General features: G+C 37.8%; 1 protein-coding gene across 2 annotated transcripts in view; it reads right to left on the bottom strand.

The window, feature by feature from the left end:
- Positions 1-27,168, bottom strand: part of KCNN2 (potassium calcium-activated channel subfamily N member 2) — an 827,086-nt gene that overhangs the window by 383,284 nt on the left and 416,634 nt on the right. For both annotated transcript variants that reach the window (XM_063604594.1, XM_063604595.1), the window contains one exon: positions 10,302-10,370. The gene's annotated coding sequence lies outside the window, so the exon portion shown is untranslated. The remainder of the gene's footprint in view (positions 1-10,301; positions 10,371-27,168) is intronic.

Genomic DNA, 27,168 nt, shown 5'->3' with positions numbered 1-27,168 from the left:
CTCATCTCATATTTCTTCTGCTCGCTAAACTCTGCTTCCTTCCTTTCATTCTATGTAGATCTGCATTCTCCCTCCTTTATTCACAGGGCAGAAGTTTCTATTCTCAGCTCCTAAATTTTGTTGTTACTGTCCCATTCTCATCTACATGTATGCCAGCTGTCTTTGCATCCTGATTCCAAAATTCCAAGGAAGAAATTCCTGCCAACATATATGTATGTAACAAGAAACCAAGTAGTTATCGTCAAGAGTATAGGGGCTTATATTAATACAAAGCTGGGTGGCTTATTCCTCACAAATCTGGTATCAAACACCAAAAGAAAGGGCAGGCTCTTTAGCTGGATGATACCCTAAAAGATGTCTACTACAACTTCCTTCTTCCCTTTCAATCTTACCTTTTTTTTCACTCAGTGGGCCAACATTTCCCAAATCACCCAGAATGATAATTTCTCAAGTGCAGAGAGCTTACCAGGATTCAAACAAAGTGTCAAATCTTTGGAAGTCTGGGTACCAACAGCTGCTAGAAAGAGAATCTGACATTTCCCTATCATCACTGGCATTCATGTCATCTTCTTTTATGAAAGATGATGAAAGTTACCCAAGCGATTAGGTAGGATTTTCATGAGACTAAATCATCAGCCTTATATAATCAAATGCCATTATACAAGGTTTCCAGTAGTTAACCCACAGCATAGAATGTTAATTTGTTGTCTTTAAAATTTGCACAATGCTAGCTATGGTCTGAGGAGCAGTAAAAGCATTTTACAGGTGACAAATGGTTAGTATTCAATACAATGCTTAAAAAGCAAGTTAATAAGGAAAAAATTATTTGCATAAATTAGAAAAGTTAGACGTTTTCGGGAACATCAAATTATTGTCTACATTTTGCTGCTTGTAAGCTTATTTTTAATAAAATCAATCATATGGAATAATCACTAGGCTTAGTGAACTCAATGAAAGCCTGACATCTTACTAACTTCATTCAGAGCAAAGAGATTTCCAGAATGAAGAAAGAGAATTAGAACTTCACCATGTCACCACAGCAATTCTATTAACTCATAGGTATGCAGGCAGACATCAAATTATTTTTACATTATATATATCCCACCAACTAATATTGTGAAGGGAAAAGGAAATATTCCATGACATAGTTTAGCAAACACCTCCTGAGAAGTCATAGAATTGAGCTAATAGTCTAGGCGAAGCTGTTAATCCTGTATTGCTGTGTGAAATATTTTGATTGCCTAAAATTGTCGTGCAATGATCCATTTTGATTTCTTCTTGCTAGCTAGATTACCAGCTCCACGAGAGCCTAATGCTTGGCAGGAGTGGACACTCAGTGAATGCTGATTAGATGATTGATTAGAAAACCACCAACAATGAGGTGCTAAGTGAAAACAAATAGATTAGCAAGGAATAATCCAGTTTCCAGTTCCAGAATAAACTGTACAATCACTCCATTTTATTCATAGTCCATGAGAGAAGCCATGTTTTCATTGTTTATTTCATTTTCTCAGCTTCATCCCTAGAACCTTTAACAGTACCTGGAACAAACTAAGGACTGGAAAAGCTTACACCTGTAACTCCAGCACTTTGGGAAGCTAAGGTGGGAGGATCACTTGAGCCCAGGGGTTCAAAGCCAACCTGGGCAACAAAGCGAGACCTTGTCTCCACAAAAAATGAAAATAAATTTAAAAATTTAGCTGGGCATAGTGGTGCATGCCTATCATCCTAGCTAATCAGGAGGCTGAAGCAAGAGGTTCACTTGAGCCCAGGAGTTCATGGTTACAGTGAGCTATGATTGCAGCATTGCACTATAGCCTGGGAAAAAGAGTGAGACCTGTCTCTAAAAAAAATGTTTTGATGAGTAAGTAAATTCCACCAATGCAGTCCAGGAAGAAGAAGAAGAGTCTGCATCAATTTAACTTTTCACGCACAGAAATGTCCTTCTGTATATCCACTTCTAATCTAAGTGATTAATAGAAAAACCAGAAGAATAAAAACATACATTGTAAGTTTGGAAAAGAGACTTACAAGAAAAGGGACAGTTGGCTAGAGTTGTTTACCCAGTGGGTTATCACTAACAGACTATCTATGATACTGAAGGTGATCCAAATGTCACCCCAAAATATGCTACCCCAAAATAGGTCATTTTGACATAAGGATTACTTTGATCTGAAGGAAACTGAGATTTCACAGAAGCTGCCAGGACTTCCTTTACCTGACTAAAACCAGAAACTCCTGAGCAATGAGTACTGCCATAGATTCCCTCCTGCGAGGAAGTTTTTGGCCATGAAGAAGACAGAAAGTTGGCACCAAGATGAACCTGCACAACCAAGCCTTACTAAAATAACCTGGATCTTCCATTAGATTCTCCCATATATCTGCCTTCCTACAGGTTACCACTCCCAGAAGCTAAAAAAATCTTTCCTTTGCCTTGTCACATGTCCATAATTTATCACTCTTTGTTAAAAATGGTACATAAATTCTCAGGCCTATCTACTTCTTTGAAGCTTTACTTCTTTTCTAGGAAGGCCCCTGTGTTAAGAAAAGCTAACATCAGATAAAATTTGTTTGCCTTTTCTCCTGTTAATCTGTCTTTTCTCAGTCTATTTTACAGGGCCCCAGCCAATGAACCTAAGAGGGTAGAGGAAAAAAGTTTTTCTCCTCCCCTAAGCTACCTTTGACTTTTTCTTCTCCACATTAAGTATGTGATTACATACTGCTCTTTTGCTTGGTGATTTTAACTTGGATAATGAGACCGAGATCTGACTTCATGACTCTCCTCAATTATATGAAACATTATTTCATGAAAGATCCTAGGCAGCTGACAGTCATTCTGAGTAAGAAGAAATAGCCTTAAAGAGTAGCAAGAGAGACTTTAACTCATCCTGGGAAAGAACTCCAGACTCATTTGACATTGAACATTTCCCAAATAAGAGAGATGAAATGGTTTTATTTAGAGATCTTTAAAGCAGATAAAAAATTTTTTGAAGTTTTAAAAAACCCTTTAAGGAGCCTGGCCCTCAATGGTTCCATGAGGTTCCTGTCTGAATCACTACCATCTTTAATAAGTGCATTCCTCTCTCAGTATTTGAAGTCAAAACATGAAGCAATTCAGACTCTGGCTATTTGATTAAATTAATTTCTGCCTTTCAAGTTTTCAGATATAAAAATTAACCAGTAAGAGGAATTATATTCTCTGAACTGAGAGGATGCAAAAAGATCCCATTAGCATGTAGAAACATAACACATTTTGAAGTAATATGCCCTCACTCTCATGTGCATAACCGGTGTTATTCATCTTTTCAGAAATTATTTTAATTCAGTCTGGAAAATAAAACACAATTTAATATAGATACTTCCTGTTTCTCCACCCACATACTTATTTGCATTTTCAGCTTTTAATGAGGTTTGTAATACAGAAGACATTCTTGAAATTTACAGACCTTTGAGATTAACTGCTTTATTCAGTTTATATACTTACTAGACAATCGCCCAAAAAGTATCTCAGGCCCAAACTCACCATAAATGATTGGTGAAAAAAATAAAATTGGATCAATGTGTTTTTGGAAAAGCTCATGTGACCCAGAAGCCTTTGTATTTATTTATGTATTTTTTATTATACTTTGGTTCTATGGTACATGTGCACAACGTGCAGGTTTGTTACATAGGTATATATGCACCATGTTGGTTTGCTGCACCCATCAACTCGTCATTTACATTAGGTATTTCTCTTAATGCTATCCCTCCCCCAGCCCCCCACCCCCAAACAGGCCCCAGTCTGTGATGTTCCCCACCCTGTGTCCATGTGTTCTCAATGTTCAATTCCCACCTATGAGTGAGAACATGCAGTGTTTGGTTTTCTGCCGTTGTGATAGTTTGCTGAAAATGATGGTTTCCAGCTTCATCCATGTCCCTACAAAGGACATGAACTCATCCTTTTTTATGGCTGCATTGTATTCCATGTTGTATATGTGCCATATTTTCTTAATCTAGTCTATCATTCATGGACATTTAGGTTGGTTCCACTTCTTTGCTACTGTGAATAGTGCTGCAATAAACATACATGCACATGTGTCTTTACAGCAGCACCATTTATAATCCTTTAGGTATATACCCAGTAATGGGATGGCTGGGTCAAATGGTATTTCAAGTTCTAGATCCTTCAGGAATCACCACACTGTCTTCCACAATGGTTGAACTAATTTACACTCCCACCAACAGTGTAAAAGTGTTCCCATTTCTCCACATCCTCTCCAGCACCTGTTGTTTCCTGACTTTTCAATGATCACCATTCTAACTGGCATGAGATGGTATCTCATTGTGGTTTTGATTTGCATTTGTCTGATGACCAGTGATGATGAGCATTTTCTCATGTGTCTGTTGGCTGCATAAATGTCTTCTTTTGAATAGTGTCTGTTCATATCCTTTGCCCACTTTTTGATGGGGTTGTTTTTTTCTTGTAAATTTGTTTGAGTTCTTTGTACATTCTGGATATTAGCCCTTTGTCAGGTGGATAGATTGCAAAAATTTTCTCCCATTCTGTAGGTTGCCTGTTCACTCTGATGATAGTTTATTTTGCTGTGCAGAAGCTCTTTAGTTTAATTAGATTTGTCAATTTGGGCTTTTGTTGCCCTTGCTTTTCGTGTTTTAGTCATGAAGTCTTTGCCCATGCCTGTGTCCTGAATGGGATTGCCTAGGTTTTCTTCTAGGGTTTTCATGGTTTTAGGTATTACATTGAAGTCTTTAATCTATCTTGAGTTAATTTTTATATAAGGTGTAAGGAAAGGATCCTGATTCAGCTTTCTACATATGGCTAGCCTGTTTTTTCCAGCACCATTTATTAAATAGGGAATCCTTTCCCCATTGCTTGTTTTTGCCAGGTTTGTCAAAAATCAGATGGTTGTAGATGTGCGGTGTTATTTCTGAGGACTCTGTTCTGTTCCATTGGTCTATATATCTGTTTTGGTAACAGTACCATGCTGTTTTTGTTACTAGAGCCTCATAGTATAGTTTGAAGTCAGGTAGCACGATGCTTCCAGATTTGGTCTTTTTGCTTAGGAATTGTCTTGGCAATGCAGGCTCTTTTTTGGTTCCATATGAACTTTAGAGTAATTGTTTCCAATTCTGTGAAGTAGTTTTTCCAATTCTGAGGGTAGGAATAATGTGCATTTTTTAAATTCTAATTTTATTCCAGCACTAACACAGTTCATAGCAACAGTAGCTTCTCAACCATCATTCAGCAAATGAATGGACAGAGATCCTTTTATTGAAAGATAAGTAGCTGTCTGTAGATATGATTTCAGAAAGACAAAGACATAGCATGCCATTTTCCCATGAAACTCTTCTACCTATCCCAGAATATTCAAAATCCCAAACTAAGGCACGAGGCATTTTATTCTACTATTAGAAAGAAGCTTAAAATAGAAATGTCCTGGAGAGCTGGAATATTTAGGCACTGGAGATGGTGTGTCCAAAAGAGAAAGGGAAAAAAAGGAAACTGAAAGTAAGGTTACTTTTATTGCCAGCCTCCAAGGCCTTAGAGGAGTCCCCTGACAATCAATCAATTCTACAATATTTTTGGATTCTAGGGTCTCTCTCCCCTTGTAGCTTCAGATTTAATTCCATTTTCTAAAGTCAATCCTGTCTGAGAGCAAGAGAAATTTATGAATTTATGAGCCCCACGTTCTCCAGGATTCACCTGAGCTGGTCTTCACCTGGTACCTTAGTCCTGAGATCTATGTTTCTTATTTCTAAGCCTACTGCTAAAACTTCTGCCTTAGTTCTAATAATTTACACACCATGGTTATGTCTTAGACCCATTTCTTTATATTGCTATTATGCCCAGTATTGGCTCGTTACCTGTCTTAATCTGTCTTGTGCTGATACAACAAAATATCTCAGACTGGGTAATTTATAAAAAATAGATATTTTTCTCTCAAAGTTCCTGAGGCTGGAAAGTCTGAGATCAAGGCAACAGCAGGTTTAGTTGTTTAGTGAGGGCTGCATCCATTAGAGGGGAGTAACATTATGCTCTCACATGGAAGAAGGGCAAGAGACAAAAGCTTTGTGAAGCCTCTTTTATAAGAGCCTTAATCCCATTCACGAGGGGAGGAGCCCTCATGGACTAATCACCTCTTAACAATCCCACCTCTTACTACCATCACATTGGCAACATCTGAGATTTGGAGGGGCCGCTTTCAAATCATAGTACTACCCATGCTCTTGCAAGTCCCTCCCAGGAACTGGAACACTACCAGAAAATCCCCACACCTTGACAGACATGCTACCTGTGAACACATCCCCAGATGGTGAACATCTGCCTCATCTGCCAGGAGGCATACCTGTGCCCTGTTTCTGTTGGGACATTAAGGAGCCACAGTTTGGAACCCCTTGTTGGACTGTAATTGGACTTTCTCCACATGAAGGAACACATGTAACTACAAAACCTGAGTTCTCCCAATTTGTCCCACCCTATTACATTTATTTGGTCATATTCGGTTGTGTCATTACTCTCCAAGGTGTTATGGCTAAGACAAAAAAAAGTGTGCATCTCTGGAGAAGGGTTTTAATCATCCCTGAAACTAGTTGAGGTGGACAAACTCTAAGATGGCCCCAATTATCCCTACGTCCTGTTATTCATGCCCTTGTACAATCCCCTCCCCTGGAGTGTTGGCAGGACCTGCAACTTCCTTCTAACCAAGAGCATAAGGCAAAGTTGTTAAGATGTTACTTCCTTGAGTATGTTACATAAGATGGTAACTTGTGCCCTGCTACCAGACCTTAATGACTGATTCTCTTCATTGCTGGCTTTGGTGAAGAAAGCTGCCCCATAGAGAAAGCTACATGGCAAATAACTCAAAGCAGCCTTCAGACGGTTGCCAGCAAGTAGCTGAGGCCCTCTGTCCAACAATCCATGAGGACCTGAATCCTGCTAATGACTACAGGCTTGGAAACACATCCTTCCCCATTTGAGCATCTGATGAGACTCCAACCTTGAGTGACACCTTGAGACTTCTGAGAGATCCTGAGCTAATCTCTGCCAAGATCAGCTTGGCACAGCACCAAATTGGTGAGAATGTAAAGCAACTGCAACTCTCATAAACTGATACTGGAAATATAAAATAAATAAACCACTCTGGAAAACTCTTTGGCAAATTTTTATAACTTCAAATGTACATCTATCTTATGACCCAATAGTTCCACTTCTGTTTACCCAAGAGAAAGTAATACATATGCCCACAAAATGGCTTTTATATAATTGCTTATTGCAGCTTTAACCACAAAAGCCCCAAACTGAAAACAATCCACTGTCAATTGATAGCAGAATTGATAAACAAATGTTGTCCTATTCACTCAATGGCATATTACTCAACAATAAGAAGAAAAGAAACTACTGATACATGCAACAGCATGCATGAATCTAAGAGATATTATGTTGAGACAAAGGAGTCAGAATCCCCCTCCCAATAAATACAGATGTATTATTCCTTTTTTGTTGAAGTTCAGGAAAAGGAAAAACTAATCTAATCTGTGAAAGAAGTCAAATGTGTGTTAGAGATTTACTGGAACAGGGCATAAGGGAATTTCTTAGTAATGAAAATATTCTAAATCTTTATAGTGCTTTTTAATATGTGGGCAAAACTTACCAAATTATATAAACTTAAGAGCTGTATAATTCACTATGCATAAATTGTGCCTCAATTAAAAAAAGACTAGAGATAATGTGAACAATTTTATAAATATAAATTCAACTCTTTAGATAAAATTAACAATGTCTTCCATTTTATGATGAGGAAACAGATTTTCAACAAACTATGAATAATCTAATAAAGTGAAGATAAAGAATTTTTAAACCTACAGTAAATATTTTATACTGAAATGTAGAATTCCTTCCCTTCGAACTTTTTTCTTGTCATTACACATGAAATAAGAAGGTCTACCAAAACCAGTTCTATGCAACACTGTCCTAGAGAGGCTTTCAAAAAAAGAAATAAAGATAGAAAATAGAGACATAGAGCCACCATTATTTTTAGATAACATAAAATACAAATTAATCTTTAGCAAGGACATTAGATATCCTATCTACCAAAGTTAAAAAACAAAGCTTCAAAACAATACCATTTCTAATAGATTTGATCAAACACCTTATAGTAGATCCAATGAAAGTAATGCAACCAAGAACGTGGCAAAACATCACCAAGAGAAATTAAAAATATATACAAGTGAAGGTTTATATTATGGTATATTTGAGAATTGGAAAACTCAATGTTGTAAAGTTGTCAATTGATTCCAAATTTACAGATAGATAAAATTGATGCAATTCCAATAAAAATTCTAGCTGTTTTATATATGGTGGAAATTGATGGGCTCATTGTAAAATGCAAATGATGCCTGCATGAGGTGGTGCATGCCTATAATGCCAACACTTTGGGAGGCCCAGATGGGAAGATCAGTTCAGCTCAGGATTTCAAGAACAGCATGGTAACACAGACCTTCGTCTCTACAAAATAACTTAAAAATTAAAAAAAAAAATTAGCCAGGCATGGTTGTGCATGGCTGTAGTCCCAGCTATTCAGGAGGCTGAGGTAGAAGGATCACTTGAGCCTAGGAGGTTGAGCCTGCAGTGAGCCATGATTGTGCCATTGCACTCCAGCCTGGGCAATGGAGTCAGACCCCATCTCAAAAAGAATGCACATTATAACACAAAGAGTGGACACTAGGAAATACAATCTTAAGGGAGAACAAACTTGGAGGAGTTACACTATCAGATACCAAGCTTATTGTAAAAATATAGTAAAAAAAACACTATGGTACTGGCTCAAAAATAGACAAATAGACTGTTGGAACAAAATAGAGAACTCTAAAGTAGCCTGAAACATGTATGATTACCTACTTTACAAGAAAGATGCTACTACAGTGCAGTGAGAAATAATAGTTTTCTCAATGAATGGTGGTGATTAATTGGATAATCATATGAGAGGAAAAATTTTTTAAAAACCTTGACCCTTAGACTTCATGCATAAAAATAAGTTCCAGATAGATTGACTTAATGTGACTTAAAGACTTAAATGTGAAAGGTAAAATTATAAAGCTTGTAAAAGATTGAATAGGAGAATATCTTCATGACCTTGTAACTGCCAAAGATTTCTTAAACAAGACAGAAATAGCATCAAGCATAAACAAAAAGGTTGATAACTTGGACCTCATTAAAAAGTAAAACTGTTCATAAAAAGTTAGTAAGAAGTCAAACCACTGAGTGGCAGAGGTTTTCAATACATATAGCTGATAGAAGACTCCCAGAATATATGAAGTTATTACGCAAATTAATAAGAAAAAGCAGACAATCTAATTTTTAAATGAGTAAAAGTATGCAGCAGGCATTTCACACACACACACAAAAAGACATCCAAATTACCAAAAAAAAAAAAAACAACTGGAAAAATCCTCAGTGCCATTAGTCACCAGGAATATCCAAATTAGAGCAACAACAAAACATGATATCCATCTACTAAAATAGCTTTAAAAAAAAACAAACAAGAATAACAATACCAAGCATTAGTGAGAATGCGGAGCAACTATAACTCTTATATACTGTTGTGATTTTAAAATAATACAACCACTTTGGAATTAATATAACCACTTTGGAAAACCCTTGGCAATATATACTAGATCTGTATATGCATAAATCCTATAAGCAAGCAATTCCACTCCTAGATATATATACCATAGCAATGAATGTAAATATACAGCAAAAATTATACAAGAGTGTTTATTACAGAATGCTTCATAATAGACAAAAACTGAAAACAGCCCAAACATTCACAAACTATAGAATGAGTAAAGTACAAAATTCAAACATAGAATTTGGCAAGAGAACTAAGTAAAAAAAAAAAAAATAGCTGAAAAAGATTAACAAGTAGACTGCTAATGGTAGAAACCAGATTTTGGGTACATAAATGTTCACTTCAAAATGCTTTCAATTTACCAAAATATTTAAAATTTTTCATTAGTAAAATGTTGGGAGAAAATATGACAACTAATAATATACTTGTTACTACTAACATATGATCAATTCAAAAGAAAAACATAAGGTGAATAAATACACTATGACTATAACAAATTAGAAAACTATGTAATAAATGATCTTTTTATAGAAATAATATGAAATATCTCAGAATAAGTATAACAAGAAATGATAATATTGATGGAAATTACAAATTCTGCTTTTAACCAACCCAGACAAATAAACTAAATATATATTATTGCCAAACAAAAATGGCTGAAGACTGAGGACTTACCACAGTCCAGCATTAGACATTCATGAACTTTCCTCAGGACTAACTTTAATTCCTGAAAATTTCATGAACCTAATAAAAGAAGAAAGCAAACATGATAATCCATTAGCAACAAATTACCCTGGTATTTTGGCATCAAAATAATGTGAAATATATTTGATTTTTCAAAATAAAATTATAAGATAATTTGATTACATGAATGCAGTATTGTATACACATTGTTATAAATGGAAGCAAAGCACATCTTAATGTTTTTAGGACTCCCTTAAGATCGACTCATGTCAATTTATCATTTTATCAATTCAATTTTGTTTGACTTACAGATGACTTGTATTGACTACTAACAGGAAGAATACCAGAAGCAAATGAGACTTGCAAACAGGATGCTATCAAAGAAGCTGTTACGCTTTTGCTCTTGGCTTTTTAAAAATGTTTTTGCATTTAGCTTCTGAATATAAAGATACCCTCAAATCAGGATCAAATATCTTCCTGAAATCACTGTTTATGGTTCATTTATTTATATTGATGGGGATCTCAACAACCACAACACCTCTGAAGATGATCTGTGTGCAAGGCAACAAATAGGCTCTGTGGGGTGTGCAAAGATGAACAGGAATAGTTGCAGCCATCTGAGAACTGCCAAGCTCCAGTCTAGGGTAAGGATTTATCAGAGAATACGCTGTAATAGAGTTTTTGACAGAACATTTCCCGGGGTATATAATTGTACTTGTGATGAATGAATCTGCTGCGATTTAACACGTTCATTAATGAATCAGAAGAGAAGACAGAATAGGTGACACTGGGAAAGTCACTTAACCTCTTGTGGCCTCCAGCTTTTCATTGTGCCTCTTTGCTCCTGCGACACAGCTATTTCTACTCCCTGAGCACAATCCTCTCTCTTTATCTTCAAGAGCTTGCAATGAACCCTGCCTAAACATTTTTCCTCCATCTCTCTTCCCCTCCTTTCCTCCCCTGAGCCTGCCTTTTTCATTCAGACCTCAGCAGAGATATAACTTATTTTCTCAGGAAGTGTGCCTCCATCTCCCCATTCTGAGGTAGGCGGCCCTCTCATGCACTCCCACAGCATCCAGTCATGTTGCTTTTATCATTCTTGTATATTTGCTGATTTGCATGTATTTTTTCTTTTCTATAATGAGAAGTTTCCATAGGTCTAGAACTTGTCTTGTTCACTAGTTTATATCCAGGAACCAGGGTATTGCAAACAAACGTGCTACACTTGGTGCTTTGAAAAGCATATATGGGACACTTCTAAAATCAACACCCTAACATCACCAAAAGAACTAACGAAGCAAAGACAAATTCAAAACCTAGCAGAAGACAAGAAATAACTAAGATCAAAGCAGAACTGATAGAGACACGAAAAACCCTTCAAAAAATGAATGAATCCAGGAGGTTTTTTGAAAAGATTAACAAAATAGATAGAACACTAGCCAGACTAATAAAGAAGAAAAGAGACAAAAATCAAATAGACACAATAAAAAATGATAAAGGGGATATCACCACTGATCCCAAAGAAATACAAACTACCATCAGAGAATACTATAAACACCTCTTAGAAAATAAACCAGAAAATCTAGAAGAAATGGGTAAGTTCCTGGACACATAAACCCTCCCAAAACTAAACCAGAAAGAAGTCAAAACCCTGAATAGACCAATAACAAGTTCTGAAATTGAGGCAGTAATTAATAGCCTACTAACCAAAAAAAGCGTAGGACCAAACGGATTCACAGCCAAATTCTCCCAGAGCTAAAAAGAGGAGCTGGTACCATTCCTTCTGAAACTATTCCAAGCAATAGAAAAAGAGGGACTCCTCCCTAACTCTTTTTATGAGCCAGCGTCATTCTGACACCAAAACCCGGCAAAGACACAACAAAAAAAGAAAATTTCAGGCCAATATCCCTGATGAACATAGATGCGAAAATCCTCAATAAAATATTGGCAAACCGAATCCAGCAGCACATTAAAAAGCTCTTCCACCAGCATCAAGTCAGCTTCATCCCTGGGATGCAAGGCTGATTCAACATATGCAAATCAATAAACGTAATCCATCACATAAACAGAAACAATGACAAACACCACACAATTATCTCAATACATGCAGAAAAGGCCTTCAACAAAATTCAACACCTCTTCATGCTAAAAACACTCAATAAACTAGGCATTAATAAAATGTACCTCAAAATAATAAGAGCTATTTATGACAGACACTGAATGAGCAAAAGCTGGAAGCATTCCTTTGAAAACAGGCACAAGACAAGGATGCCCTCTCTCACCACTCCTACTCAACATAGTATTGGAAGTTCTGGCCAGGGTAATCAGGCAAGAGAAAGAAATAAAGAGTATTCAAATAGGAAGACAAGAAGTCAAATTATCTCTGTTTGCAGATGACATGATTGTATATTTAGAAAACCCCATCATCTCAGCCCAAAAACTTCTTAAGCCGATAAGCAACTTCAGCCGTCTCAGGATACAATTTGCAAAAATCACAAGCATTCCTATATACGAATAACAGACAGAGAACCAAATCATGAGTGTACTCCCATTCACAATTGCTACAAAGAAAGTAAAATACCTAGGAATACAATTAACAAAGGATGTAAAGGATCTCTTCCAGGAGAACCACAAACCACTGTTCAAGGAAATAAGAGAGGACACAAACAAATGGAAAAATATTCCATGCTCATGGATAGAAAGAATCAATATCGTGAAAATGGCCATACTCCCCAAAGTAATCTATAGATTCAATGCTATTCCCATCAAGCTACCATTGACTTTCTTCACGGAATTAGAAAAAACTACTTTAAATTTCCTATGAAACCAAAAAAGAGCCCATATAGCCAAGACAATCGTAAGCAAAAAGAACAAAGCTGGAGGCATCATGCTACCTGACTTCAAACTACACTACAAGGCTACAGTAACCAAAGCAGCTTGGTACTGGTACCAAAACAGATATATAGAGCAATGGAACAGAACAGAGGCCTCAGAAATAACAACACACATCTACAACCATCTGATCTTTGACAAACTTGACAAAAACAAGCAATGGGGAAATGATTCCCTATTTCATAAGTGGTGTTGGGAAAACTGGATGGCCATATGCAGAAAACTGAAACTGGACCCCTCCCTTACACCTTATACAAAAATTAACTCACAGTGGATTAACGATTTAAACATAATACCTAAAACCATAAAAACCGTAGAAGAAAACCTAGGCAATACCATTCAGGACATAGGAATGGGCAAGGCCTTCATGACTAAAACACCAAAAGCAATGGCAACAAAAGCCAAAATCGACAAAAGGGATCTAATTAAACTAAAGAGCTTCTGCACAGCAAAAGAAACTATCATTAGAGTGAACAGGCAATCTATAGAATGGGAGAAAATTTTTGCAATCTATCCATCTGACAAAGGGCTAATATCCAGAATCTACAAAGAACTTCAACAAATTTACAAGAAAAAAAAAACAAACAACCCCATCAAAATGTGGATGAAGGATATAAACAGACACTTTTCAAAAGAAGACATTTATGTGGCCAACAGACACATGAAAAAAAGCTCATCATCACTGTTAATTAGAGAAATGCAAATCAAAATCACAATGAGATATCATCTCATGCCAGTTACAATGGCAATTATTAAAAAGTCAGGAAACAACAGATGCTGGAAAGGACGTGGAGAAATAGGAATGCTTTTTCACTGTTGGTGGGAGTGTAAATTATTTCAACCACTGTGGAAGACAGTGTGGCGATTCCTCAAGGTCTAGAACTCGAAATACCATTTGACCCAGCAATCCCATTACTGGGTATATCCACAAAGGATTATAAATCATTCTACTATAAAGACACATGCACACGTATCTTTATTGCAGCACTACTCACAATAGCAAAGCCTTGGAACCAACCCAAATGCCCATCAATGATAGACTGGTTAAAGAAAATGTGGCACATATACATCACGGAAAACTACGCAGCCATAAAAAGGATGAGTTCATGTTTTTTGCAGGGACATAGATGAAGCTGGAAACCATCATTCTCAGCAAACTAACACAGAAACAGAAAACCAAACACCACATGTTCTCACTCATAAGTGGGGGTTGAACAATTAGACCATTTGGGCACAAGGAGCTGAACGTCACACATTGGGACCTGTTAGGGGTTGGGGGTAAGGGGAGGGACAGCATTAGGAGAAATACCTAATGCAGACGACGGGTTGATGGGTGCAGCAAACGACCATGGCACATGTATACCTATGTAACAAACCTGCACGTTTTGCACATGTATCCCAGAACTTAAGTATAATAATAATAATTTTTAAAAAAGAAAAAAAAAAAAGAAAACCATAGATGGTGCCACTGGCATAAACCACTATGTAAATGGCGCCACCTAGAGATGTGATTACACCTACTGCACCAGGACCAATATAATCCTGTGCAGGACAGTGCCTAAAATGTAAAAGTTTGAATCATATTTATGGGATGGATGACTATTGAGCCAAATAGTCTCTAAAATTTTTCCTAATTCTAAAATTCTATGACTACTCACAAAGATTTAAAAATGGACCACAGCTGGGTATAAACAAAAACTACCAAGCAAATTATATCCAAAAAATGTAAACATGTACCAAATAATATTCAGTTTAGAATTTATGGACAGAGCTTTAATATCCAACCATAAGAAATACAAGTTATAATAATAGTGAAAAATAATAAAGTTATTAAAGCACTTAATGTAAGTATATCCATAGGTCTGTATATAAAATAAGGATATATAAATATTTTGAAAAGAGATCTACAATACTGATATAATAATTATACATAAAATGTAATGTAACTATGGACTTATATTCTTCTTAACTAAATGTTTTATAATCCACTATTTCACTATTCTTTTCCTGTTCAAACCTTCTAATTTTGGCCAAAATGGACATCTCCATATCGGGTTTCGAACACTTCTTATTTTCTGGCCTAATAAAATAGTTTAGGCTTGGCTTATACTTCTCCTCTGACCCAGAATCCATAATTTCTGCAAGAAGCCTTACTTCCTTTCATTTAGAAATCAAAGTCTGGGCTCCAGGGATCTCCTTGTCACTGGGGACTCATTGCCTCTTGGCCCTTAAGATGGGCAGAGCACATACATACACACACTCATAAACACACACATACCCACATGGATACATATATTCATACTGATACACCCAAGAAGAGGATACTTCCTCTCTTCTTTTCATTTGTATTTTGTTTCTGCCTTCTCTGCAGTGAGAACACTGGTTTCCATGAACAATATACTTACTTCCTTGATTAATCCTATAATACTCAAAATCCAGCAATACTATACCCATACCCAGCAATACTATTCCAACAAGAAACTTAACAAATTAATATTTCTTTGGGATTCATTTTACTTTTAAAATATATTCCACTAAGGGAAGAAAGCTAGAGCTCCATCTATAAAATCTACCTGGACTACTATTTTTTTCTTCTTTGTAGTTATTTTATAAATTTGCTGTATATTTTGGGTCATTTAATCTTGGGGGTTTTCCTTCACCCTTTTAAATTTATTTCTCCTATTGGAATATGTAAAACATTAACATGGCTCAAAAGTAAAATCTACATTAAAATTACACTCAGGTCTCATTCCTTTCTACTGTTTTCATCCAATGCTTGTAATTAATTTTACTCATTTCTGATCTATAAGATTGAGATTTATAGAGATGTTTAAATTAGGAATAAGATATTATAACATGATAGATTGAAATTTGTGAAGTAATACATTGAGCATCTCATACCCTATGGAGTTCATACAAAAGTACAGAAGACTTGAATAATGTATTTAATATTTTATAAATAAAAACTTTTCTATATATATAAATTAAAAGAAACCTTTTTGTGTGAGGACCTCTCTAATGTCAAAAATATAAATCAACTCAAACATAATATCTATGGTCATTATATAGACAGTCTTTTTGACTAAAACTTTTTGAAAAGTAGGGCTACTATATCTGAAGAAAAGCAATCTGGTCCAAAAATTTTTCCAAGAACAAAATCATAAATAGCACAATTGCCAATGAACTCTAAATAAGAAGTGAAAAGACTCTAAGTCAGGTATGGTGGCATGTGCCTGTAGTCCCAGCTACTTGGGAGGCTGAGGAGGGAGGATCCCGTGATCTCAAGAGTTTCAGGCTATAGTATGCTATGATTGCACCTGTGAATAAGCAATGCATTCCACCCTGGGCAACAGAGTGAGATCCTGTCTTTTAAAGAAAAATAAAAAAGACTCTAATAATAGTCTTAACTTTTCCTCAATGTAGTTGCTAGGACTTGGTCAAGCAATTTTTTCCTCCAAGTTTTTGTTTTCTTATCTGCAAAATGAAAAAGGAGGTGGAAAGAGGAAGTGGGAGTAACGCTTTTCAGTTCTAGCAATTGGTGATTTTTTACAATGCTATAATCTTGCTATAATCTGTATTATATATATAATCACGCTGAGAAACCTTGGCCTACATATTTATGTATGTGACTGGCCCCAAATTGGACTGGTCTTAATACTGGAGGAAGAACCTGGCTGCCTATGTGGTGTGGTTCCAGTAGTTCAGGGTACGTTTTTTGTCAAAAGAAAACACTTACCACATCAAATTTGATGAATTATTTATTTTCAGAATAAAGTCAATCCTTTGGAGAAAAGCCTAATATGTGGTAAAATTGCTTCAAGTCACTTATATTTTAATATAAATAAATGTTTTGTGTTATACAAATTTTATAGCTGGGAGGGATATTTGTGGATTAAGCCTTCTCTCAAGGATGTGGAGTACTTGGTTCCCAGTCTGACAGTGGGTATAATGTCAGATTCTAGACTGGAGCCAAAGCCCTAGATTCACCCCTGTGGAAACTATGTATGTAACCAAATGCCACTGGTACCCCCATAAATTTATACAAATAACAGAGGGAAAAAAAGATTGGAGCCAAATCTCTGTGCCACAGGTTTCATGTTAATTCTATGACATCACGGAACATTTCTTTTTCTTTGGGCAATCCTCCATAAAAGAGAACTGTGGTAGACCAGCGGTCCCCAACCTTTTTGGTACCAAGGACCAGTTTCGTGGGAGACAATTTTTTCACGGACGTGGTTGGGGGAATTGTGCAGGGGGGAGTGGGGATGGTTTCAGGATGAATCTGTTCCACCTCAGATCATCAGGCATTAGCTGGAGCTTGCAAACCAGATCCCTCACATGCACAGTTCACAATAGGGTTCATGTTCCTGTGAGAATCTAATACTACCACTGATCTGACAGGAGGCAGAACTCAGGCAGTAATGCTCACTTGCCTGCCACTTACTTTTTGCCATGCAGCCTGGTTCCTAACAGGCCACGGACTGGTACCAGTCTGTGGCCCAGCAGTGGGGACCCCTGTGGTAGACCAAACAATGGTCCCTAAAGAATCCAAGTCCTAATTCTCAGAAGCTGTGAATGTTCCCTTACATGGTAAAAGGGACTTTGCAGATATGATTAAGTGAAGAACCTTGAGATGGAGAGATTATCCAGGTAGATCAAATGAAATCATAAGGGTCCTTAAAAGAGGGATGTAGGAAAGTCAGACAGAGAAGAAGGCCATGTGATGACAGAAGCGGAAAGAAAGATGATGAGCTAAGGAAGGAGCACAGCCTCTAGAAACTAGAAAAGAGAAGGGAAGGGATTATCCCCTAGAGCCTCCAGAAGTGAACCAGCCTTTCTGACACCTTAATTTCGGCCATGCAAAATTCATTTCAGACTTTTGACTTCCAGAACTGTAGGAAAATAAACATGTTGTTTTAAACTACTATGTTTGTGGTAATTTGTCACAGCAGCAAAAGCAAACAAATAAAGGAGATTGAAGGAAGTTTAGGACACTGGAGACAAATTAGCAGAATATTCAGAGGAGGTACCAGGGAGGAGGTGGACAAGGTGCTTACCAATGGCAGCTCACTTGATAAATCTAGGGGGAGCTAGTGGCCACTCTCAGAGCTTAAGATGGAATAGAAGTTCTAATCAAAGAGTCTGTGCTCTAATACTTTAAGTGGATGGGGAACTTTATATGCTTTGTTTGCCCTCTGAAGAAAATAAGAGCAAAAGAAAACAAGAGACGTTCGTGTTTAATTGTCTGCTACCTTCAATAGCGGCAGGACTGGGCAGGAAGTGGCGAGAGACAGCATTTTAATATTTTGACACTCAGCCAGGTGAACAAGCTATAGTGAATGAAACCTACTACTGTCTTCAGGCTACTTCAGATCCACCATAATCCATGAGGTAAGAATGAATGCTAAACATATACCCATGACACTAGTGACCATCAACTACAGGACACAGAGACAGTTCTCCAGCAGTGCTAATGGATTTGCACAGGTATTACAACAGTCTTTATCCTTTTAAATGCTGGAACTAACTTGTAGGTCAGAGGGTTTGTAATCCGAACAGAATGAAATTGACCGGACCCTGTGGGAAATACCTCCCCAACCATGGTTACTTTCCATCATGTGAAAACTAAGATTGGACCAATAATTAATTTGTAATGTCACCTACAAGAAAAAGAACTTTCATAAAAAGCATATTTCCCGAACAATGTCTATCAAATCTAACCATTCAAGTAGGTCTACTATTTGGATCTAATACTTTCAGGATACATTTATGGAAAGAGGTGTAATTGCCTAGAGTTCAGAGTTGAATAGATCTGGGTTCAAATCTCTGCTCCTTTACTTACTAGCTAGGTAACCCTGGGCCAGTTACCTGGTGTCTCTGAGTCTCAATGTCTCATCTATATAAGGGAGGTAACAGCAGAACTTGCTCCACTGGAGTAATGGAAAGATTAAGTGGGATATGGTAGGTTTAGTTACAGTAGCTATTATTCTGGCCATCCTCTAAAAGATTACAGATGAATACTCTGTCTCCTTGAGCCATCTTTCCTTTGTTTGCATGGTTGTCAATTAGGATGGTAGATCACCAGGGTTTCTGTGGCAGAGTCTCCAGGACTTTCCAGTGAGAAATGAAGCCTGTGGGGAAGAGAAGTTATGCAGGGAAGAGAAAGTCTGCAGGAAAGAGTGGAACACAGGAGGAGTACCACGAGGGAGAGAGGGACCTTCCTGGGGCTACAGTGAGATTTCCCACATCTGTGGGAGGTGAGCAAGAACTTCAAATCCAGGCCTGAATTCTGCACCATAGCCCCTGACAGAGATAGGAGAGGAGAATGATACCACATGGAATGACTCTGTGATGTACGGGTCATGAGTATATAGCTTGGTTTCAAGTCTCTTCACTATCTAGATAGTGCAAGTCCTTATTTCAATTGTATTATGTAATAGAACTTGTAAATTGAGATTGTATTACCAAATAAGCCAGGGATCCAGTGTAGCATGGTCAAAGTTAGTGTATAGTTGTTTTAACTGTCTTTAACCTCCAAACCATGGCCTCCATATACGAATAGATTGCTGTCTTGATATTATGTGTTAAGCAGTTTAAATGCCTGATCTCACTGGAACGTTAAAATAATCCTTAGGAAAAGGTACTCATGCTGGGTAGTAGTTGAGATTCATAGCCAATATCACAGAACCTAGAGAGCTGGAGAATCACAGTTTGAATACAAATCTATTTGACTGCTGCTGAGCCTGGCTCTCTGACATTAAGTTACACTGCTCCTGGACAGTGATCTCAACCTGTGGACTCAGTCCCCAGGGGACTTCAAGGTATGGCAAAGGATCTATAGATCCACAGGTGCATTTTCTATAGGCCAGATAGATGACATAGCCTGTTTTTAAATATATGTAATACTGATATGCTTGAAAAAAGACAGACTGGCATATATAAATGTAAATTTAAATATCCTGGACAACTGGACTATTCTCAGCACAGTGTACAAAGGGTACAGCAGGTGCACATATGGAGTCCAATTTGGAAGTCAAAAAAAATTATTGGGGGACACAAGGAGTTATGTCTAAGGCAAGTAGACTACAGCAGGGAGAGGAGTCCCATCCTAGGAAAGACGAGCTAAAAGGAGTTAGGTAGGCCAAGCCCTAGAAGAAGCCTGCTGTACTAAGCAGAGAAACAAGGTAGAAAATGCAAATAAGAAAATTAAGGCCAAGTGAATGGTGCTTAAAAACATGCTCCCTGGAACAATCAGAATTGAATCTTGGTTCTGCCATTTGCTCTGTGACTCCAGGCAACCTTGTTAAATGGAACCTTTTATGATATAATTTGTAATTCCACTGTGATGCCAAATCTCTCCCAGGATCCAGTGAGATGAGGTTATAATCTGCCTTCGTTTTAAGTCCAAGTTACCTTCTTCCCCTGAGGCTCATAGGGATGTCTGAGCATTAAATGAGATAATACGAATTAAACATTTAGCACAACGCCTGGCAAATCTTCCTCTAAGCCTTGTTGGGAAGTTTAAAAGAGATAAGGCACAGTGCCAGAAACCTCACAAGTGCTCAGCAAAATGATAGTTATTATTATTAAGCAGGTATTTATTTAGCCAAATTCTGCTTCCTCTCTCTCCCTGAAACACAGTGATGTTCTGTGTCCAGGCCCACCTAGAGACAACAGATGTAAATGACAAATTACCACAAACATAGTAGTTTAAAACAACACTGTTATAAAGATACCCCAAAAACAACAGATGTGGTTAGAGAAAAGAAGCTGCTTCATATTCTTCACTCTCTACTCTAGAAGACAGGCTGGAATCAGGCCTCATGCATATTGCATATAAAATAAGACAATATTTAAAGCAGTAGCAAAGAACAACAGCCATAAGATAAAGCAGTTGATAGAGAAAATTATCATTTAAAAATATATAATAGAAAACGAATATTATATAAAAGCAGGATTGAATTATAAGAAAGCATTGAGTACTCCATTGTATGGTCATCAAAAAATAGTCAATAATGAGGCCCCTAAGTTTCCAAGCAAATAGATGACATTAGGAGAGCTCTGATTCAGAGAGCAAAGCAGGGAAGTATGCAACAGATCTTAGAAGGATTTCAATCTTATAATCGTCAAAATAGGTTTTTATAAACAGGTTTTGGTGCTTAAAGTGTTTCTTCGGAATTCACTTATGGAGCAGCTGTCTCCAGCAAAGCTAAATTCAGGAGGTGTTACTGTATTTAACCTTTGAAAAATCACTTTACTTGTTCCTTTTCTTCTCTTATTGTTCACAAAGCATGGAAGTAGTTTTTCCCCTAAATCCTAAGCCCAATTATCTGCCATTTGATCTTCCAGGATGGCAGGACACTGTCTAGGGACATGAAGGCCAGCCAACACATGTTTAAACAAAGAAGAAGAATCCTTTCTTCTACCCTGACTAGACAACTACAGAGTCTTTCAAAAGATTCTGCAATGGTATAAGCTGAGATGCTCAGCTTGGATCCTTCTCAACAATTTTCAAATTTAAAATGCTCAGGTCTGGTGGGTTAAGTGTGGTTCTACAGATAATCTATTCTGTGCTGAAGACCTGAAAAAAACAGAATCTGGCCTTGAGGGAGCAGGGCAGGTAAAGAGTGTCACAAAACAGCTACACAGATATCCATCTGCTAGGGTGCAAGCAGGAAAGTTACACAGTCAGACAGCAAACTCTCTTTGGAAACAAAAACAAGGTCACCCATAAATAAGGCAAAACAAAAAACAACCCAAACAAACAAATATATTTATTCTTAAGTAGCATGTTACTTGGCAGGTGGAATGTTTAGGTGAAATGAGAACAGGTTTTAATCAAGTCTCCCACACTATATATACATAGATTGGTTCCTTAACCTTACAGAGTCTCAGTTTTTCACCTATAAACTGAGGTGAGAATATCTGTAACAGGGAAAATTCTTTAGGTTGTACTATGGTTAGGCTTTATGTCCCCACCCAAATCTCATCTTGAATTACAATCCCTATAATCCCCACTTGTCAAGGGAGAGACCAGGTGGAGGTAATTGGATCATGGGGGTGGTTTTCCACATGCTGTTCTTGTCATAATAAGTGAGTTCTCACAAGAGTCAATGGTTATATAAGAGTTTGGTAGTTCCTCCTACATTCATTCTCCTTCCTGTCACCTTATGAAGAAGGTGCCTTGCTTCCCCCTCACCTTCTGCCAGGAATGTAAGTTTCCTGAGACTTCCCCTGCCATGCTGAACTGTGAGTTAATTAAACCTCTTTCTTTATAAATTACCCAGACTTGGGCAGTTTTTTATAGCAGTATGGAAATGGAGTAATACAGCAAATTGGTACTGGGAGTGGGGCACTGTTAAAAAGATACCCAAAAATGTGAAAACAACTTTGGAACTGGATAACAGGCAGAGGCTGGAACAGTTTGGAGGGCTCAGAAGAAGACAGGAAGATGTGGGAAAGTTTGGAGCTTCCTAGAGACTTGTTGAATGGTTTTGACAAAATGCTGATAGTGAGATGGACAATGAAGTCCAGGCTGAGGTGGTCTCAGATGGAGGTGAGGAACTCATTGGGAACTCAATCAAAGGTTACTCTTGCTATGCTTTAGTAAAGAGTCTGGTGGCAGTTTGCCTCTGCCCTAGAGATCTTGAGCAGAGAGAGAACTTGAACTTGAGAGAGTTCAACGTTGAACTTGAGAGAGATGATCTGAAATTGGAACTTATGTTTAAAAGGAAAGGAGAGCATAAAAGTTTGGAAAATCTGCATCCTGACAATGTGACAGAAAAGAAAACCCCATTTTCTAAGGAGAAATTCAAGCAGCTGCAGAAATTGGCATAAGTAACAAGGAGCCAAATGTTAATCACCAAGACAATGCAGAAAATGTCTCTAAGGCATGTCAGAGGTCTTCACAGCAGCCCTTCCAATCACAAGCCTGGAGGCCCAGGAGGAAAAAATAGTTTCATGGGCCAGGCCCAAGGCCTTGCTGCTTTGTGTGGTCTCGAGATTTGGTGTCCTGCAACCCGGCCATGGCTAAAGGGGGCCAACTTACTGCTCAGGCCATTGCTTCAGAGCAGGCAAGCCCTAAGCCTTGGTGGCTTACAAGCGGTGTTGGGCCTATGGGTGCAAAGGAGTCAAGAATTGAGGTTTGGGAACATCTGCTGAGATTTCAGAGGATGTAAGGAAATGCCTGATGTCCAGGCAGAAGTGTGATGCAGGGATGGAGCCCTCATGGAGAAACTCGGCTAGGGTGGTGCAGAAGGGAAATGTGGGGTCAGAGCCCCCACAGAAAGTCCCCACAGGGGCACTGCCTAGTAGATCTGTAAGAAGAAGAGGGCCACTGTCCTCCAGATCCCAGAATGACAGATCCATTGACAGCTTGCACCATGTACCTGGAAAAGCCACAGAAAATCAACAACAGCCTGGCCGTGAAAGCAGCTGGGAGTGGAAATGTACCCTTCAGAGCCACAGGGGCTGAGCTGCCCAAGGCCATGGGAGCCCACCTCTTGTATCAGCATGACCTGGATGTGAGACATGGAGTCAAAGGACATCATTTTGGAACTTTAAGATTTAATGACTACCCAGCCAGATTTTAGACTTTCATGGGACCTGTAGCCCCTTTGTTAAGGCTAATTTCTCCAATCTGAAACAGGAGCATTTACCCAATGCCTGTAGCCACCCCCCCCTCAATTATATCTTGTAAGTAACTAACTTGCTTTTGATTTTACAGGCTCCTAGATAGAAGAGACTTGCCTTGTCTCAGATAGACTTGGACTTTTGGGTTAATGCTGGAATGAATTAATACTTTAGGAAACTGTTGGGAAGGCATGATTGGTTTTAAAATGTGAAAGAAACATGAGATTTGGAAGGGGCCAGGGGCAGAATGATATGGTTAGGCTTTGTGTCCCCACCTAAATCTCATCTTGAATCATAATCCCCATAATCCCCAAAATCCCCATGTGCCAAGGGAGAGACCAGGTGGAGGTAAGTGAATCACGGAAGCAGTTTTCCACATCGCTGTTCTCATTATAGTGAGTTCTCATGAGATCTGGTGGTTTTATCAGCATTTGGTTGTTTATCCTGTGTTCATTCTCCTTCCTGCCACCTCGTGAAGAAGGTGCCTTGCTTCCCCTTTACCTTCAACCATGATTATAAGTTTCCCAGCCACAACAAACTGTGAATCAATTAATCCTCTTACCTTTATAAATTACTCAGTCTTGAACAGTTCTTTACAGCAGTATGAAAATGGACTAATACAGGTTGCAAGTGAAAAATACCCATCTTTCATTAGCTTAAGGGAAAAGGAATTTATCTGTTTATGAAACAGCTTAAATATGGCTGGATCTAAGACTTCAGCCCACTGGGAAATATTTTTTAGCTCTTCATTTCATCTAAACTCAGTATCTTAACCTCATTCTCTCCTACTCTAAACAATTTGGATATTTCAGGTAGCTCCAAATTTATATATATCTAGTAACAGAACCCCTAAGGCAAGAGGACATGTTCCCCATATTGATTTCAGTAGGAAAGTGCCAAGGAGAGCTCTCATAGAGCCAAACAGAATTACATTCAGGTTTTCAACCAGCCACTGAAGTGGAAGGGGAGGGTGGTTAATTTTGACTGACCACCAGGGGAAAATAGCCAGGGGATAGCAGGACACTGTGATTAACAGCCTTCCTGGAACTCTAGGGCACACAGCTGGGCACAGTGGTTCACACCTGTAATCCCAGCACATTGGAAGGCCAAGGCAGGTAGATCACTTGAACACAGGAGTTTGAGACCAGTCTGAGCAACACGGCAAAAACCCATCTCTACAAAATAAAATAAAATAAAATTAGCCGGGCATGGTACATGCCTGTAGTCCCAGCCACTCAGAAGGCTGAGGTGGGCAGATCACTTGAACCCTGGAAGTCAAGGCTGCAGTGAGTTAAGGCTGTCCAGTCTGGGCAACAGAGTGAGACCCTGTCTCGATTTTAAAAAAAGGGTGGGGGGCAGAGATTCTCCAACGGAAAACTGTAAGGTGGCTACTGGTATCGGAAGAACAGGAATAGGGAAAAGTACTAAGTCTCCACAGAAGATTGCTACAATATCTTTCTTAGGATAGTATAATGAGGATTAAAATAATAAAGTGAAAAATACATTTTAAGCCATAAAGCTCTATTCAAATGTTCTTTCTTCAATTTAAATATAGCACATCTATATTCAATGATGTATACACATATACACATATATGTGGTATATATATGTATATATATACATACATATATACAGAGAGAGAGAGAAAGGAAGAGTGAGGGAGAGAGAAACAGATAGTAATGGTTATGAATTCAGTCTTTCCTGTAGAACACATAAACCTGTGAATATTTTGTCCAGCCTTCCAATTTAAGATGATTATTTATGTCTGTTCTCTGCAAAGAAATAAACCACTTTTCCTCCTAGGTTTTAAATGTACTGATAATTCTTTCTTCTGGACGTTTTAGCTCATTGCTATGTTATCTTGAGTGTGCCACAGAAGATACCTTAAAAGAACCAGTATATCCTAATTTCTTCCTCATCCTTAAGGCTTCTTGCCACTGTAAAGCTTTACTTGGAGATTTTCCTGACTTACTGACTTGTACAGCACTATAAGAAATACCACCTTTTAAATTTTAGGTCATTAAAAATCTATACGATTGCCTTTGCTCTAAATATATAAAAAGATATCTGGAATGACAGTATAGTATAGTTCACACACTGACATTCATATTTTCTTATTTAATTAAGGGATATCCATTGATTCAAGCTTGCCAGCTTTTCTTGAGGCATAACTATGAGAATAAATATCCAGACCACCCACATCACATAGAATACATTGTAAAACATCTACTAAAACAATAAAAGTATTAAGAAATACTTTAAGCAAAGTAAAATACTCAGATCCTCAATTTGTACTTGAAGTATATAAAAGGGAGATCAGAAAATTCTGGAAGTTTTTCTCAGTCTTAAATTCTTCTACTTCTCTCTTATCAGGAATGGTTTAACCCACATTATGTGCCATTATAAACAAAAGATACAGATTAAAATAAAAATTGAAATTATTGTTGCCTCAGCTTTTGGTCTAAAGCAATTTTCAGACCCCATTCTATGGAGAAGAAATACAAAAGGAAAACAGCAATTTCTCTAAACCAAGAAAACAGAGATTTAAGTTCATGGGGGCACAGGCAGCTAGAATTGGCAACTTGGAATTTACAAGAAAAGCATTCTATAAATTTGCTTAAGATTCCTCCTGAATTTTTGCCTGACTACCCAACTACACATGAGTAGGATGAGATTCCACAAGGCCTGCCAAAGAACAATTATGAATTTAAAAATACCCAGGCTTTTGTACATTGAACAACTGGCGCTCCCACTGCGTTGGGAGACATTCCAGTGCTGGTGAGCCAGATTGAAGACGTCACACTCAACATCTGGAACATTTATCTTAGGAATAGGACTAAGCCAGGACTAGAATCTCACAGGTAAACTAGCCCTATGATAATGGCTATTCTAGATCTACCCAAACAAAGCTTAAGTCTCAAAAGTATCAAGCTCATTCATGAGCAGTTAATTGCCAGAACAAAATTCAACTATTTTTAAAGGAAGACAACAAAATCCAAACACTTGGTAGCACACCATTTATAGTATCTAGCATTCAATAAAAAGTTACAAGATATAAAAAGAAGCTGAAAACTATCACTGATAACTGACAGAAATTTCAGTCAATAAAAACAGGCTCCAAAACGACAGGTGATAGAATTAACAGACAAAAACTTTAAAGCATCTATTATAAATATGCTTAAGGAATTACATTTAAAAAACTCAGTATGGTGAGAATAATTTTTTTAAACTGACATTACAATATTTAAAATGAAAAATGTGGCTGGGCGCAGTGGCTCACGCCTGTAATCTCAGCGCTTTGGGAGGACAAGGTGGGTGGATCACTTGAGGTCAG

The sequence above is a fragment of the Pan paniscus genome, chromosome 4 (genome assembly GCF_029289425.2).
Source record: "Pan paniscus chromosome 4, NHGRI_mPanPan1-v2.0_pri, whole genome shotgun sequence".
NCBI lineage: Eukaryota > Metazoa > Chordata > Mammalia > Primates > Hominidae > Pan > Pan paniscus.
The sequence above is the reverse complement of the archived record's forward strand: the minus strand, read 5'-3'. Positions and strand labels throughout refer to the sequence as shown.